Source organism: Dendronephthya gigantea, unplaced genomic scaffold, assembly GCF_004324835.1.
Source record: "Dendronephthya gigantea isolate DGI-Jeju-01 unplaced genomic scaffold, DenGig_1.0 000116F, whole genome shotgun sequence".
Taxonomy (NCBI): domain Eukaryota; kingdom Metazoa; phylum Cnidaria; class Anthozoa; order Malacalcyonacea; family Nephtheidae; genus Dendronephthya; species Dendronephthya gigantea.
The window spans coordinates 760949-775299 of record NW_021163126.1 but is presented as its reverse complement, the minus strand read 5'-3'; the positions used below and the strand labels follow the sequence as shown (position 1 = coordinate 775299).

Sequence of the window (14351 nt, the reverse complement as noted above, 5' to 3'; positions counted from 1 at the left end):
TCCAAGTGGTATGGGCGTAGACATCGCCTTTGAGAAAACAAGAGCTTTTGATCTGTGAATATTTTTGTAGAAAATTAAAAAAAAATATTCCTTTTGGGAAAATTGATGAGTACATTGAAATAATTTTCTATTAATAAATCAAAAGGAGCCTACGACACGAAGTATTCCTAAGAGGTCACCCACCCAAGTACTAACTTCGCCCGACTTTTTTTATTTTGGTGATTAGACGAGAACCAGTGCTTTCCAAGGTATGGACGTAGACATGCCTTTGAGAAAAACAAGCTTTGATCTTTGAATATTTTGGATAAATTTAAAAAAATATTTCTTTTGGGAAAATTGATGAGTACATTGAAATAATTTTCTACTAATAAATCAAAAGGAGCCTACGACACGAAGTATTCCTAAGAGGTCACCCACCCAAGTACTAACTTCGCCCGACTTGTTTTAACTTTGGTGATCAGACGAGAACCAGTGCTTTCCAAGTGGTATGGACGTAGACATCGCCTTTGAGAAAACAAGAGCTTTTGATCTATGAATATTTTTGGATAAAATTAAAAAAATATTTCTTTTGGGAAAATTGATGAGTACATTGGAATAATTTTCTATTAATTAATCAAAAGGAGCCTACGACACGAAGTATTCCTAAGAGGTCACCCACCCAAGTACTAACTTCGCCGACTTGTTTTAACTTTGGTGATCAGACGAGAACCAGTGCTTTCCAAGTGGTATGGACGTAGACATCGCCTTTGAGAAAACAAGAGCTTTTGATCATGAATATTTTGGATAAAATTAAAAAAATATTCTTTTGGGAAAATTGATGAGTACATTGAAATAATTTTCTATTAATAATCAAAAGGAGCCTACGACACGAAGTATTCCTAAGAGGTCACCCACCCAAGTACTAACTTCGCCCGACTTGTTTTAACTTTGGTGATCAGACGAGAACCAGTGCTTTCCAAGTGGTATGGACGTAGACATCGCCTTTGAGAAAACAAGGCTTTTGATCATGAATATTTTTGGATAAAATTAAAAAAAATATTCTTTTGGGAAAATTGATGAGTACATTGAAATAATTTTCTACTAATAAATCAAAAGGAGCCTACGACACGAAGTATTCCTAAGAGGTCACCCACCCAAGTACTAACTTCGCCCGACTTGTTTTAACTTTGGTGATCAGACGAGAACCAGTGCTTTCCAAGTGGTATGGACGTAGACATCGCCTTTGAGAAAACAAAGCTTTTGATCTTGAATATTTTTGGAAAATTAAAAAAAATATTCTTTTGGGAAAATTGATGAGTACATTGAATAATTTTCTATTAATAAATCAAAAGGAGCCTACGACACGAAGTATTCCTAAGAGGTCACCCACCCAAGTACTAACTTCGCCCGACTTGTTTTAACTTTGGTGATCAGACGAGAACCAGTGCTTTCCAAGTGGTATGGACGTAGACATCGCCTTTGAGAAAACAAGGCTTTTGATCATGAATATTTTTGGATAAAATTAAAAAAAATATTCCTTTTGGGAAAATTGATGAGTACATTGAAATAATTTTCTATTAATAATCAAAAGGAGCCTACGACACGAAGTATTCCTAAGAGGTCACCCACCCAAGTACTAACTTCGCCCGACTTGTTTTAACTTTGGTGATCAGACGAGAACCAGTGCTTTCCAAGTGGTATGGACGTAGACATAGCCTTTGAGAAAACAAGAGCTTTTGATTTGAATATTTTTGGAAAATTAAAAAAAATATTCCTTTTGGGAAAATTGATGAGTACATTGAATAATTTTCTATTAATAAATCAAAAGGAGCCTACGACACGAAGTATTCCTAAGAGGTCACCCACCCAAGTACTAACTTCGCCCGACTTGTTTTAACTTTGGTGATCAGACGAGAACCAGTGCTTTCCAAGTGGTATGGACGTAGACATAGCCTTTGAGAAAACAAGAGCTTTTGATCTTGAATATTTTTGGATAAAATTAAAAAAATATTCCTTTTGGGAAAATTGATGAGTACATTGAAATAATTTTCTATTAATAAATCAAAAGGAGCTACGACACGAAGTATTCCTAAGAGGTCACCCACCCAGGTACTAACTTCGCCCGACTTGTTTTAACTTTGGTGATCAGACGAGGACCAGTGCTTTCCAAGTGGTATGGACGTAGACATAGCCTTTGAAAAAACAAGAGCTTTTGATCTATGAATATTTTTGGATGAAATTAAAAAAAAATTCCTTTTGGGAAAATTGATGAGTACATTGAAATAATTCTACTAATTAATAAATCAAAAGGAGCCTACGACACGAAGTATTCCTAAGAGGTCACCCACCCAAGTACTAACTTCGCCCGACTTTTTTTAACTTTGGTGATCAGACGAGAACCAGTGCTTTCCAAGTGGTATGGACGTAGACATAGCCTTTGAGAAAACAAGAGCTTTTGATCTTTGAATATTTTTGGATAAATTAAAAAAATATTCCTTTTGGGAAAATTGATGAGTACATTGAAATAATTTTCCATAATAAATCAAAAGGAGCCTACGACACGAAGTATTCCTAAGAGGTCACCCACCCAAGTACTAACTTCGCCCGACTTGTTTTAACTTTGGTGATCAGACGAGAACCAGTGCTTTCCAAGTGGTATGGACGTAGACATCGCCTTTGAGAAAACAAAAGCTTTTGATCTATGAATATTTTTGGATAAAATTAAAAAAAAAATTCTTTTTAGGAAAATTGATGAAGTACATTGAAATAATTTTCTATTAATAAATCAAAAGGAGCCTACGACACGAAGTATTCCTAAGAGGTCACCCACCCAAGTACTAACTTCGCCCGACTTGTTTTAACTTTGGTGATCAGACGAGAACCAGTGCTTTCCAAGTGGTATGGACGTAGACATCGCCTTCGAGAAAACAAGGCTTTTGGTCCATGAATATTTTTGGATAAAATTAAAAAAAATATTTCTTTTGGGAAATTGATGAGTACATTAGAATAATTTTCTATTAATTAATCAAAAGGAGCCTACGACACGAAGTATTCCTAAGAGGTCACCAATCTAAGTACTAACTTCGCCCGACTTGTTTTAACTTTGGTGATCAGACGAGAACCAGTGCTTTCCAAGTGGTATGGACGTAGACATAGCCTTTGAGAAAACAAGAGCTTTTGATCTTTGAATATTTTTGGATAAAATTAAAAAAAATATTCCTTTTGGGAAAGATTGATGAGTACATTGAAATAATTTTCTATTAATAAATCAAAAGGAGCCTACGACACGAAGTATTCCTAAGAGGTCACCCACCCAAGTACTAACTTCGCCCGACTTGTTTTAACTTTGGTGATCAGACGAGAACCAGTGCTTTCCAAGTGGTATGGACGTAGACATCGCCTTTGAGAAAACAAGAGCTTTTGATCGATGAATATTTTTGGATAAATTAAAAAAAATATTCTTTTGGGAAAATTGATGAGTACATTGGAATAATTTTCTAAATAAATCAAAAGGAGCCTACGACACGAAGTATTCCTAAGAGGTCACCCACCCAAGTACTAACTTCGCCCGACTTTTTTAACTTTTGATCAGACGAGAACCAGTGCTTTCCAAGTGGTATGGACGTAGACATAGCCTTTGAGAAAACAAGAGCTTTTGATCTTTGAATATTTTTGGATAAATTAAAAAAAATATTCCTTTTGGGAAAATTGATGAGTACATTGAAATAATTTTCTATCAATAAATCAAAAGGAGCCTACGACGCGAAGTATTCCTAAGAGGTCACCCACCCAAGTACTAACTTCGCCCGACTTGTTTTAACTTTGGTGATCAGACGAGAACCAGTGCTTTCCAAGTGGTATGGACGTAGACATAGCCTTTGAGAAAACAAGAGCTTTTGATCTATGAATATTTTTGGATAAAATTAAAAAAATATTCCTTTTGGTAAATATGATGAGTACATTGAAATAATTTTCTACTAATAAATCAAAAGGAGCCTACGACACGAAGTATTCCTAAGAGGTCACCCACCCAAGTACTAACTTCGCCCGACTTGTTTTAACTTTGGTGATCAGACGAGAACCAGTGCTCTCCAAGTGGTATGGACGTAGACATCGCCTTTGAGAAAACAAGAGCTTTTGATCGATGAATATTTTTGGATAAAATTAAAAAAATATTCTTTTTAAGAAAATTGATGAAGTACATTGAAATAATTTTCTATTATATAATCAAAAGGAGCCTACGACACGAAGTATTCCTAAGAGGTCACCCACCCAAGTACTAACTTCGCCCGACTTGTTTTAACTTTGGTGATCAGACGAGAACCAGTGCTTTCCAAGTGGTATGGACGTAGACATCGCCTTCGAGAAAACAAGGGCTTTTGATCCATGAATATTTTTGGATAAAATTAAAAAAAATATTTTTGGGAAAATTGATGAGTACATTGAATAATTTTCTATTAATAATCAAAAGGAGCCTACGACACGAAGTATTCCTAAGAGGTCACCCACCCAAGTACTAACTTCGCCCGACTTGTTTTTTTGGTGATCAGACGAGAACCAGTGCTTTCCAAGTGGTATGGACGTAGACATCGCCTTTGAGAAAACAAGAGCTTTTGATCTTGAATATTTTTGGATAAAATTAAAAAAAATATTCCTTTTGGGAAAAGATGAGTACATTGAAATAATTTTCTATTAATAAATCAAAAGGAGCCTACGACACGAAGTATTCCTAAGAGGTCACCCACCCAAGTACTAACTTCGCCCGACTTGTTTTAACTTTGGTGATCAGACGAGAACCAGTGCTTTCCAAGTGGTATGGACGTAGACATAGCCTTTGAGAAAACAAGAGCTTTTGATCTTTGAATATTTTTGGATAAATTAAAAAAAATATTCCTTTTGGGAAAATTGATGAGTACATTGAAATAATTTTCTATAATAAATCAAAAGGAGCCTACGACACGAAGTATTCCTAAGAGGTCACCCACCCAAGTACTAACTTCGCCCGACTTGTTTTAACTTTGGTGATCAGATGAGAACCAGTGCTTTCCAAGTGGTATGGACGTAGACATCGCCTTTGAGAAAACAAGAGCTTTTGATCTATGAATATTTTTGAATAAAATTAAAAAAAATATTCCTTTTGGGAAAATGATGAGTACATTGAAATAATTTTCTATTAAAAAATCAAAAGGAGCCTACGACACGAAGTATTCCTAAGAGGTCACCCACCCAAGTACTAACTTCGCCCGACTTGTTTTAACTTTGGTGATCAGACGAGAACCAGTGCTTTCCAAGTGGTATGGACGTAGACATCGCCTTTGAGAAAACAAGAGCTTTTGATCGATGAATATTTTTGGATAAAATTAAAAAAAAATTCTTTTGGAAAATTGATGAGTACATTGAAATAATTTTCTATTAATAAATCAAAAGGAGCCTACGACACGAAGTATTCCTAAGAGGTCACCCACCCAAGTACTAACTTCGCCCGACTTGTTTTAACTCTGGTGATCAGACGAGAACCAGTGCTTTCCAAGTGGTATGGACGTAGACATCGCCTTCGAGAAAACAAGGGCTTTTGATCCATGAATATTTTTGGATAAAATTAAAAAAAATATTTCTTTTGGGAAAATTGATGAGTACATTGAAATAATTTTCTATTAATTAATCAAAAGGAGCCTACGACACGAAGTATTCCTAAGAGGTCACCCACCCAAGTACTAACTTCGCCCGACTTGTTTTAACTTTGGTGATCAGACGAGAACCAGTGCTTTCCAAGTGGTATGGACGTAGACATAGCCTTTGAGAAAACAAGAGCTTTTGATCTTTGAATATTTTTGGAGAAATTAAAAAAAATATTCCTTTTGGGAAAGAATGATGAGTACATTGAAATAATTTTCTATTAATAAATCAAAAGGAGCCTACGACACGAAGTATTCCTAAGACGTCACCCACCCAAGTACTAACTTCGCCCGACTTGTTTTAACTTTGGTGATCAGACGAGAACCAGTGCTTTCCAAGTGATATGGACGTAGACAACGCCTTCGAGAAAACAAGGGCTTTTGATCCATGAATATTTTCGGATAAAATTAAAAAAAATATTTCTTTTGGGAATATTGATGAGTACATTGGAATATATATTTCTATTAATTAATCAAAAGGAGCCTACGACACGAAGTATTCCTAAGAGGTCACCCACCCAAGTACTAACTTCGCCCGACTTGTTTTAACTTTGGTGATCAGACGAGAACCAGTGCTTTCCAAGTGGTATGGACGTAGACATAGCCTTTGAGGAAACAAGAGCTTTTGATTTTTGAATATTTTTGGATAAATTAAAAAAAATATTCGTTTTGGGAAAATTGATGAGTACATTGGAATAATTTTCTATTAATTAATCAAAAGGAGCCTACGACACGAAGTATTCCTAAGAGGTCACCCACCCAAGTACTAACTTCGCCCGACTTGTTTTAACTTTGGGGATCAGACGAGAACCAGTGCTTTCCAAGTGGTATGGACGTAGACATAGCCTTTGAGAAAACAAGAGCTTTTGATCTTTGAATATTTTTGGATGAAATTAAAAAAATATTCCTTTTGGGAAAATTGATGATGTACATTCAAATACTTTTCTATTAATAAATCAAAAGGAGCCTACGACACGAAGTATTCCTAAGAGGTCACCCACCCAAGTACTAACTTCGCCCGACTTTTTTTAACTTTGGTGATCAGACGAGAACCAGTGCTTTCCAAGTGGTATGTACGTAGACATAGCCTTTGAAAAAACAAGAGCTTTTGATCTTTGAATATTTTTGGATGAAATTAAAAAAAATATTCCTTTTGGGAAAATTGATGAGTACATTGAAATAATTTTCTACTAATAAATCAAAAGGAGCCTACGACACGAAGTATTCCTAACAGGTCACCCACCCAGGTACTAACTTCGCCCGACTTGTTTTAACTTTGGTGATCAGACGAGAACCAGTGCTTTCCAAGTGGTATGGACGTAGACATAGCCTTTGAGAAAACAAGAGCTTTTGATCTATGAATATTTTTGGATAAAATTAAAAAAATATTCCTTTTGGTAAATATGATGAGTACATTGAAATAATTTTCTACTAATAAATCAAAAGGAGCCTACGACACGAAGTATTCCTAAGAGGTCACCCACCCAAGTACTAACTTCGCCCGACTTGTTTTAACTTTGGTGATCAGACGAGAACCAATGCTCTCCAAGTGGTATGGACGTAGATATCGCCTTTGAGAAAACAACAGCTTTTGATCGATGAATATTTTTGGATAAAATTAAAAAAAATATTCTTTTTAGGAAAATTGATGAAGTACATTGAAATAATTTTCTATTAATAAATCAAAAGGGCCTACGACACGAAGTATTCCTAAGAGGTCACCCACCCAAGTACTAACTTCGCCCGACTTGTTTTAACTTTGGGGATCAGACGAGAACCAGTGCTTTCCAAGTGGTATGGACGTAGACATAGCCTTTGAGAAAACAAGAGCTTTTGATCTTTGAATATTTTTGGATGAAATTAAAAAAAATATTCCTTTTGGGAAAATTGATGATGTACATTCAAATACTTTTCTATTAATAAATCAAAAGGAGCCTACGACACGAAGTATTCCTAAGAGGTCACCCACCCAAGTACTAACTTCGCCCGACTTTTTTTAACTTTGGTGATCAGACGAGAACCAGTGCTTTCCAAGTGGTATGTACGTAGACATAGCCTTTGAGAAAACAAGAGCTTTTGATCTTTGAATATTTTTGGATGAAATTAAAAAAAATATTCCTTTTGGGAAAATTGATGAGTACATTGAAATAATTTTCTACTAATAAATCAAAAGGAGCCTACGACACGAAGTATTCCTAACAGGTCACCCACCCAGGTACTAACTTCGCCCGACTTGTTTTAACTTTGGTGATCAGACGAGAACCAGTGCTTTCCAAGTGGTATGGACGTAGACATAGCCTTTGAGAAAACAAGAGCTTTTGATCTATGAATATTATGGATAAAATTAAAAAAATATTCCTTTGTGGTAAATATGATGAGTACATTGAAAAAATTTTTTTCTACTAATAAATCAAAAGGAGCCTACGACACGAAGTATTCCTAAGAGGTCACCCACCCAAGTACTAACTTCGCCCGACTTGTTTTAACTTTGGTGATCAGACGAGAACCAGTGCTCTCCAAGTGGTATGGACGTAGATATCGCCTTTGAGAAAACAAGCGCTTTTGATCGATGAATATTTTTGGATAAAATTAAAAAAAATATTCTTTTTAGGAAAATTGATGAAGTACATTGAAATAATTTTCTATTAATAAATCAAAAGGGCCTACGACACGAAGTATTCCTAAGAGGTCACCCCCCAAGTACTAACTTCGCCCGACTTGCTTTAACTTTGGTGATCAGACGAAAACCAGTGCTTTCCAAGTGGTATGGACGTAGACATCACCTTTGAGAAAACAAGAGCTTTTCATCTATGAATATTTTTCGATAAGAAAAAATATTCCTTTTTGGAAAATTGATGAAGTACATTGAAATAATTTTCTATTAATAAATCAAAAGGAGCCTACGACACGAAGTATTCCTAAGAGGTCACCCACCCAAGTACTAACTTCGCCCGACGTGCTTTAACTTTGGTTATGAGACGAAAACCAGTGCTTTCCAAGTGGTATGGACGTATAGACATCACCTTCGAGGAAACAAGAGCTTTTGATCCATGAGTATTTTTGGATAAAATTAAAAAAAATATTTCTTTTGGGAAAATTGATGACATTGTATCATATCAACAAACTCTGCGTTTGTGGCAGCGAAGGGAAATCAGTGAAGTTCACAATCATTTCTATTAACCTCGGACACATTCCTCTCACGGTCACGGCAACTACCGCTACGTCATCGGACAAACTCTGTTCTAATAAACCAATTCCAGTCCACGATGCTGTCACACGAAAACTACTCGTCGAGGTAAAACTAATCATCGTCGGAGAAACTGAAGAGCAATTGACACTTGACAAAAACAAATCTGCAAGTGTGATCTTAAATTTAAAAGAAGCACTGTAATCATTGATTAATAATGGTAATTGCACTGAGTGGAGTGCAATTTGGTGTGAAATCAAACGCATGATTACAAAATAGCACGACAGCGAAGCGGGACACGAAACCCAATTTCCACTTTATTATATTCATTCTGAAATCATACAAAAAATTAAACAAATTCAAAACGATTTATTGGTTGAAAGAAACGTAAACGGTGTAAAATATGAGTAATTTTCATCTATTTTTGTCAACAAATCTTTCGGGGGCATTTAAAATTCAATATAAAAGAATTTTGTGTCATTTTCCCCTGTAATTTGATTAGATAGTTACACTGAAATACCAAATCTGATTGGTTATTGTGATGTAGAGCTTCAATCTCATTGGCTTATAAATGATGTGATTAATGCTAAAAAATTGTCCGATTTGGGAATTAATCACACTATTTTTAACCAATCAGGTTGCCAGAAACACCATTAATTACAAAATGAATATAATAAAGCCAATTACTTTGTCGTATATCGTAGTCCAATTACATTGTCGTATATGCAGTGGTAAGGCCATGTTCCGAAAAACGATGCTTGCTTACCGATTGCGGAGTACTGTGCTCATCAATTCTTGGTGCAAGCATCGTTTTTCGGAACATGGCCTTACAACTGCATGCTCCTTCTGCTAGTGGTTTTAAAGCTATAAAAAACTTTCATATTAATAGTACCAAGTTCGATTGCCTAATCAATGAGATGTTCTATATTAGAGCACACTTTATATTAGGGCACACTTGTCCTAAGAATTCCTTTGTCTGAGGTCGTTGGTGCGCAAAATACTTTGTCAATCGGAAGGTAATACAATGGAACCCCGGTTCTTAGGAGCTAGTGGGAACCAGGTCTAAATGTACAATCAGACTCTGTCAACGCCAAACAATACCTTATTATCTTTGTTCTTTTAACGCTACTGTCTCATTTATTAAATATATGTAGCTTTATGCACCATAATGTAATAAATTCACCCGCTTGAGAGTGACATCGGACGATGTCAAAACGTCCCAAAAATGAATTTCGTTGCGTTTGAAAACTTTTTTCTTTTCAGGCTGAAGGTATCCGGAAGGAGTTCACTCAGGGAACATTCTTCTGTCCAGGAAGTAAGGATCGTCAGTTTGATTTGGATGTTCATCTTCTCTGCTTGTTTTTGGTAAAACATTTTTGGTAAAACATTTCCTGTTTTTTAGACAAGAAATACAAGGGAGAGTTTAGACTCAGGGTACCTGGAAATCACATACCAGGATCAATGTACCCAACAGTGACTATTATAGGTAATTCAATATTCAGTATTTTATCCTCGGTTGAAAGATCTTTCTCAGTTGATTGATTTAAGCATGCTTAGAGCCTTTCTGAACATTAAAGGTTAAAGTAGAATCACAGAGGGTCTTAGATGTGGTTGACAACTGACACGTGACCTCCACTCTTATGCAGGTGACATCATGGGACCAGCAATGACGAACCTAGAGGACCTACTGCGCATGCCCTATGGCTGTGGTAAACAAAATATGGCAAATTTCGCACCCAATATCTACATCATGGATTACTTGACTCAGACGAACCAAGCGACAGAAGGAATAAAGAGTAAAGCTGAAAACTTTATGAAAGCTGGTTAGTACAAAACAGCAGGATATTTCTCGATGTGTACTAATTTATTAGCAAGAGCATACAGTAGCAGGGTTTTTCTTTTCCTGAAAATTGGGGCATTATTTCAACCATTTTAACAACATTTTCTCTGATATTTATCTCCTCATGTTATCAAAGAGAATTGATATACAAAAGAAAAAGCGGCTCGTACAGTGCGTTTGGCAATTTTGACAGTCAAGGAAGTATGATGTAAGTGTGAACTATTATCCTAAGAAAAATACTAAAGATATTACAGTGACTCTTCCAACCTAAGTACAACACATGTGATTTCTAAACACTACTTTTTTTTAGGTTGACCGCGTTTGTAGTTCGATCATTTTCTCGGGCGAAAAGATCTATTTTTGTTGATGACGCCGACGTCCAACGCAGTTTCAGATGGTTCCGCAGCAAACAATTAGATAACGGATGTTTTCCACTATACGGGAAAGTTTTTAATAGATGACTACAGGTAATTTGAAGGTCTAGTTACATGAAGTTTCGAAGGTACTAACGCGTTTTTCGCGAGGATGCAAACTTAAGGATTAAGATAAATGTAGAAAATGGAGCCGACCTCCCTAAAGATATCCCCTGTGAGATAGATCACTTGAGACAATCCAAAACTCGAAGAAAAAGACCATCATCAGATTAAAAACGCTTGTTCATAATCGTCTAGAAAACCATCTGAAATGTCTTATTTGTTTGTGTTTTAGGGGGGCGTGAACAGCGAACTTGCAATCACAGCCTATGTGACCATAGCCCTTTTGGAAGCTGGAGAAACAACAAATATAAGCTTAGCAACATACAAGTAACCAGGCAAAAAAACAACGAAGTTTCTGTTACTTTATAAGTAAATTATTTTTCAAAACGTCCAATTATTATTCACGACATACAATGTTCTTCTTCTTCAGAGCACGATGGTGTCCAAAGCTTTCAAGTGTATCGTAATCGACTTGATACGATCAACGATACTTATTCAACTGCCCTTGTGACGTACGCCTTGACTTTAGCAAACCATACTGACGCTCAAAGTATGCTCCGAATATTGAAAAATAATGTAACCAAGAAAGGTAAGTGAAATAACAAGAGTATGTTTTGATTGTGGGCCACCTGAAAATGATCTGATGTTCTACATAACTTATATGAGTACAGTTAAGTCTCTTCTGTCCTCTCTTTCTCAAACTTAATTTAGCATGGTTAGATCATGCATAGGTAGCACCATGAAGGTATTATTTTGATGTTATATATATTTATATAAAAATAAACACGTTTATAATGTACTGGGCTAATGGAAACAAACCTACGCAGAATCCAAGATTTTACCCTCATCAATCATCAGCCGACGTAGAAATGACAGCATATGCCTTGCTTTCAATTTTACATCAAACGCCAATTGATGAAGGCGTGGTAAATAATGAAATTATGGATATTATTCGCTGGTTATCAAGTCAAAGAAACTCTCGAGGTGGATTTTCTTCAACACAGGTAAGATCTTTTATAAAGTCTAAAATGGGAAGGCTTAAAGATCTTGTTCCTGATCCTTTCTAGTATAAAACAGGACGGATTTTCATTGATTTAAAGGATTTTAATACATTGTAATTTTCTTTTTATAGGACACTTGTGTTGCTCTGCAAGCGTTAGCCGAGTTTGCAGGTAGAGCTTATGGGGATAGCGCTGATTTTAGTTCAAGTCAGTTAACGGGATCTTTAAAGATGGGTGATCATTACAACCACAACTTCGTGATAACAATGGCGAATAAACTGACATTACAAACTGCACAACTTCCTGAGAAGCTCATTCCCGGTAAATTGGAAGTAACGGGTCAGGGCGTTGGCTGTGCGTTGGTACTGGTAGGAAAAACAGCAACAATAAACCTCATCGTTTATCTTTTAACCAATGGCTTTTATGGGAAATGATAAACGAAGCATTTCTTTAGGCGTCAGTGAAGTATAATATCCCTGAACCGGAAGATGTTCCAGCATTTGATATTAAAGTTGATGTTCGTACGAGAAGTTCAGCTCCTGATGAAGAAACGACCCAATGTAGTCCATTAAAGCTAGAAATAACCACAAAGTAAGAAGTGTTTCGCTTGTAGTAAATTCAATTTTATACATCAAAAGGGTCCACAATTGGCGCTTAGAAACCTTTTGTTACTGGTTTTTGACTTAGGATTAGGACACTCAATGCATGGGAGAAAAAGCGGAGCTCCAAACAACCACTACGAACCCGAAAACACCTATCGATCCAATCCCTCTCAACCAATTGTATTTTTGAAGGTTATTCAACTAGGTTACGTGAATGTTTCTACGTAATTTCTTCCATTTAAGCTAGCTCAAAGAGGATGTTTCTAACATGGCCGTGGTGGATATTAAACTAGTTACTGGACTTAGTGTGAGAGAAGAATCTTTGGAAAATGTAAGATTTCAATTTCTGCATGAAACAGAGAAGTTTTAAATGCAGTCGCCCCAACCCTATCGATATACGTGAATTCGCCACGATGTCTCGGACACCACAGTAACCATATCTCGTCATTTCTTTTTTTAGCTAAGGAATGATCCGGCACTGAACTTCAAACGTTACGACATTGATGGACAGAACGTACAGCTTTACTTTGATGAGGTAACTATCGTAAATCTTCAAGGTTACTGTATTTTGATTTCTCTATCAGTTCTATACAAGATCTTGCAAGGATCATCTCTTATTGATCTAGTGTTGTTCCTCCATATGACTGAACCAATAATTGGCTTCTACTACCAACATATATTTCCGTGTTTACATGTAGATCAGGAATATTACTTTTTCCATTGACATCCACCAAGACACACTTGTCAAGAAACTGAAACATGCTGTTGTTCAAGTCTAGGCTTGCCAAGATAACCGTCTACTTATTTATCCAACTTCACTCGATCTTTGAACATCCTAATTAAGTTGGTGTGTTCAAATCAATATCTTTTTTTTTGCAGAACGCCAAGCTAAAGTGATGTACAGAATTGGTGAGACGGAATGCTATGGCAACAGAGGTGTGTAAAATACACACATGAACCTTGATCATGGTTTCTTACGAAATACCTAAATTGAATATTGGGAATTTTCATATTTTTCAAAATTTTCATATTATTTCACATGGGAAGAAAAATCCACCAGTTGTAATTCTATACTTCACCCTCCGTTTAATAGAGTCAGCTCGATGTTTTGGCTGTCATCTATTTTTCAGTTGGCGCTGAGTGCCCAAGATGTGTGACTTTGGAGAATCTGGATGCTATAATTGAGTGTAACAGTACCGGTGAGTTGACATCGCCTTTTTCTGCTAGCAAGTTTTCAAACCTTGTCTTTCCTACCCGGCCCACAAGTTAATTAACAAATATTCACCAAAGGTGAATATCGCTCAATAAGAACCGAGACGAAATTGTGGGTTCTATTTGGCGATATTAATTGAGCCTGAGGTAAATAATTGTTTTATTATAATTAAAAGGGGATTTTTTCAAAAAACGAATCTATTGTAGAAAATACATGTTTTGCAAATGTAAACAAATATCCCGACAATTTTACGGCGATTGAAATGAAACAACGTTTTCGCAAAAGAAAGTTGAAAAGCGTTCTAAAAAGTGTAATAATCACCTTTTTTAATACACTAAAAAGAATTATTCTTTAGTAAAAAAATTATATACTAAAAAT

At 36.0% G+C, this 14351-nt stretch overlaps 27 non-coding genes and 9 pseudogenes across 27 annotated transcripts; all 36 read right to left on the bottom strand.

The window, feature by feature from the left end:
* Window positions 1-146: 146 nt before the first annotated feature.
* On the bottom strand, window positions 147-262 carry LOC114535392 (annotated as a pseudogene).
* Window positions 263-380: 118 nt separating this feature from the next.
* Window positions 381-499, bottom strand: LOC114535366. The gene has a single exon (XR_003688276.1). It is a non-coding gene; the product is annotated as a 5S ribosomal RNA (ribosomal RNA).
* Window positions 500-621: 122 nt separating this feature from the next.
* On the bottom strand, window positions 622-739 carry LOC114535386 (annotated as a pseudogene).
* Window positions 740-857: 118 nt separating this feature from the next.
* On the bottom strand, window positions 858-976 carry LOC114535365. Its single transcript, XR_003688274.1, has one exon. It is a non-coding gene; the product is annotated as a 5S ribosomal RNA (ribosomal RNA).
* Window positions 977-1096: 120 nt separating this feature from the next.
* LOC114535364 lies at window positions 1097-1215 on the bottom strand. The gene has a single exon (XR_003688273.1). It is a non-coding gene; the product is annotated as a 5S ribosomal RNA (ribosomal RNA).
* A 117-nt stretch (window positions 1216-1332) lies between these two features.
* Window positions 1333-1451, bottom strand: LOC114535363. Its single transcript, XR_003688272.1, has one exon. It is a non-coding gene; the product is annotated as a 5S ribosomal RNA (ribosomal RNA).
* Window positions 1452-1571: 120 nt separating this feature from the next.
* Window positions 1572-1690, bottom strand: LOC114535362. The gene has a single exon (XR_003688271.1). It is a non-coding gene; the product is annotated as a 5S ribosomal RNA (ribosomal RNA).
* Window positions 1691-1808: 118 nt separating this feature from the next.
* LOC114535361 lies at window positions 1809-1927 on the bottom strand. The gene has a single exon (XR_003688270.1). It is a non-coding gene; the product is annotated as a 5S ribosomal RNA (ribosomal RNA).
* A 120-nt stretch (window positions 1928-2047) lies between these two features.
* Window positions 2048-2166, bottom strand: LOC114535380. The gene has a single exon (XR_003688289.1). It is a non-coding gene; the product is annotated as a 5S ribosomal RNA (ribosomal RNA).
* A 124-nt stretch (window positions 2167-2290) lies between these two features.
* LOC114535374 lies at window positions 2291-2409 on the bottom strand. The gene has a single exon (XR_003688283.1). It is a non-coding gene; the product is annotated as a 5S ribosomal RNA (ribosomal RNA).
* Window positions 2410-2529: 120 nt separating this feature from the next.
* LOC114535359 lies at window positions 2530-2648 on the bottom strand. The gene has a single exon (XR_003688269.1). It is a non-coding gene; the product is annotated as a 5S ribosomal RNA (ribosomal RNA).
* A 124-nt stretch (window positions 2649-2772) lies between these two features.
* Window positions 2773-2891, bottom strand: LOC114535358. Its single transcript, XR_003688268.1, has one exon. It is a non-coding gene; the product is annotated as a 5S ribosomal RNA (ribosomal RNA).
* A 121-nt stretch (window positions 2892-3012) lies between these two features.
* LOC114535378 lies at window positions 3013-3131 on the bottom strand. The gene has a single exon (XR_003688287.1). It is a non-coding gene; the product is annotated as a 5S ribosomal RNA (ribosomal RNA).
* A 124-nt stretch (window positions 3132-3255) lies between these two features.
* LOC114535357 lies at window positions 3256-3374 on the bottom strand. Its single transcript, XR_003688267.1, has one exon. It is a non-coding gene; the product is annotated as a 5S ribosomal RNA (ribosomal RNA).
* Window positions 3375-3493: 119 nt separating this feature from the next.
* Window positions 3494-3609, bottom strand: LOC114535389 (annotated as a pseudogene).
* Window positions 3610-3731: 122 nt separating this feature from the next.
* Window positions 3732-3850, bottom strand: LOC114535368. Its single transcript, XR_003688278.1, has one exon. It is a non-coding gene; the product is annotated as a 5S ribosomal RNA (ribosomal RNA).
* Window positions 3851-3972: 122 nt separating this feature from the next.
* Window positions 3973-4091, bottom strand: LOC114535369. Its single transcript, XR_003688279.1, has one exon. It is a non-coding gene; the product is annotated as a 5S ribosomal RNA (ribosomal RNA).
* Window positions 4092-4214: 123 nt separating this feature from the next.
* Window positions 4215-4333, bottom strand: LOC114535356. Its single transcript, XR_003688266.1, has one exon. It is a non-coding gene; the product is annotated as a 5S ribosomal RNA (ribosomal RNA).
* Window positions 4334-4451: 118 nt separating this feature from the next.
* On the bottom strand, window positions 4452-4567 carry LOC114535388 (annotated as a pseudogene).
* A 120-nt stretch (window positions 4568-4687) lies between these two features.
* LOC114535393 lies at window positions 4688-4806 on the bottom strand. The gene has a single exon (XR_003688292.1). It is a non-coding gene; the product is annotated as a 5S ribosomal RNA (ribosomal RNA).
* A 121-nt stretch (window positions 4807-4927) lies between these two features.
* On the bottom strand, window positions 4928-5046 carry LOC114535355. Its single transcript, XR_003688265.1, has one exon. It is a non-coding gene; the product is annotated as a 5S ribosomal RNA (ribosomal RNA).
* Window positions 5047-5168: 122 nt separating this feature from the next.
* LOC114535391 lies at window positions 5169-5287 on the bottom strand. The gene has a single exon (XR_003688291.1). It is a non-coding gene; the product is annotated as a 5S ribosomal RNA (ribosomal RNA).
* Window positions 5288-5407: 120 nt separating this feature from the next.
* Window positions 5408-5526, bottom strand: LOC114535370. Its single transcript, XR_003688280.1, has one exon. It is a non-coding gene; the product is annotated as a 5S ribosomal RNA (ribosomal RNA).
* A 123-nt stretch (window positions 5527-5649) lies between these two features.
* LOC114535379 lies at window positions 5650-5768 on the bottom strand. The gene has a single exon (XR_003688288.1). It is a non-coding gene; the product is annotated as a 5S ribosomal RNA (ribosomal RNA).
* Window positions 5769-5891: 123 nt separating this feature from the next.
* Window positions 5892-6010, bottom strand: LOC114535385 (annotated as a pseudogene).
* A 125-nt stretch (window positions 6011-6135) lies between these two features.
* On the bottom strand, window positions 6136-6254 carry LOC114535367. Its single transcript, XR_003688277.1, has one exon. It is a non-coding gene; the product is annotated as a 5S ribosomal RNA (ribosomal RNA).
* A 122-nt stretch (window positions 6255-6376) lies between these two features.
* LOC114535376 lies at window positions 6377-6495 on the bottom strand. Its single transcript, XR_003688285.1, has one exon. It is a non-coding gene; the product is annotated as a 5S ribosomal RNA (ribosomal RNA).
* A 123-nt stretch (window positions 6496-6618) lies between these two features.
* LOC114535383 lies at window positions 6619-6737 on the bottom strand (annotated as a pseudogene).
* Window positions 6738-6860: 123 nt separating this feature from the next.
* LOC114535373 lies at window positions 6861-6979 on the bottom strand. Its single transcript, XR_003688282.1, has one exon. It is a non-coding gene; the product is annotated as a 5S ribosomal RNA (ribosomal RNA).
* Window positions 6980-7101: 122 nt separating this feature from the next.
* On the bottom strand, window positions 7102-7220 carry LOC114535384 (annotated as a pseudogene).
* Window positions 7221-7343: 123 nt separating this feature from the next.
* Window positions 7344-7462, bottom strand: LOC114535375. Its single transcript, XR_003688284.1, has one exon. It is a non-coding gene; the product is annotated as a 5S ribosomal RNA (ribosomal RNA).
* Window positions 7463-7586: 124 nt separating this feature from the next.
* LOC114535382 lies at window positions 7587-7705 on the bottom strand (annotated as a pseudogene).
* A 123-nt stretch (window positions 7706-7828) lies between these two features.
* On the bottom strand, window positions 7829-7947 carry LOC114535372. Its single transcript, XR_003688281.1, has one exon. It is a non-coding gene; the product is annotated as a 5S ribosomal RNA (ribosomal RNA).
* Window positions 7948-8072: 125 nt separating this feature from the next.
* On the bottom strand, window positions 8073-8191 carry LOC114535377. Its single transcript, XR_003688286.1, has one exon. It is a non-coding gene; the product is annotated as a 5S ribosomal RNA (ribosomal RNA).
* A 123-nt stretch (window positions 8192-8314) lies between these two features.
* On the bottom strand, window positions 8315-8432 carry LOC114535381. Its single transcript, XR_003688290.1, has one exon. It is a non-coding gene; the product is annotated as a 5S ribosomal RNA (ribosomal RNA).
* Window positions 8433-8551: 119 nt separating this feature from the next.
* On the bottom strand, window positions 8552-8670 carry LOC114535390 (annotated as a pseudogene).
* Between the last annotated feature and the right edge of the window lie 5681 nt (window positions 8671-14351).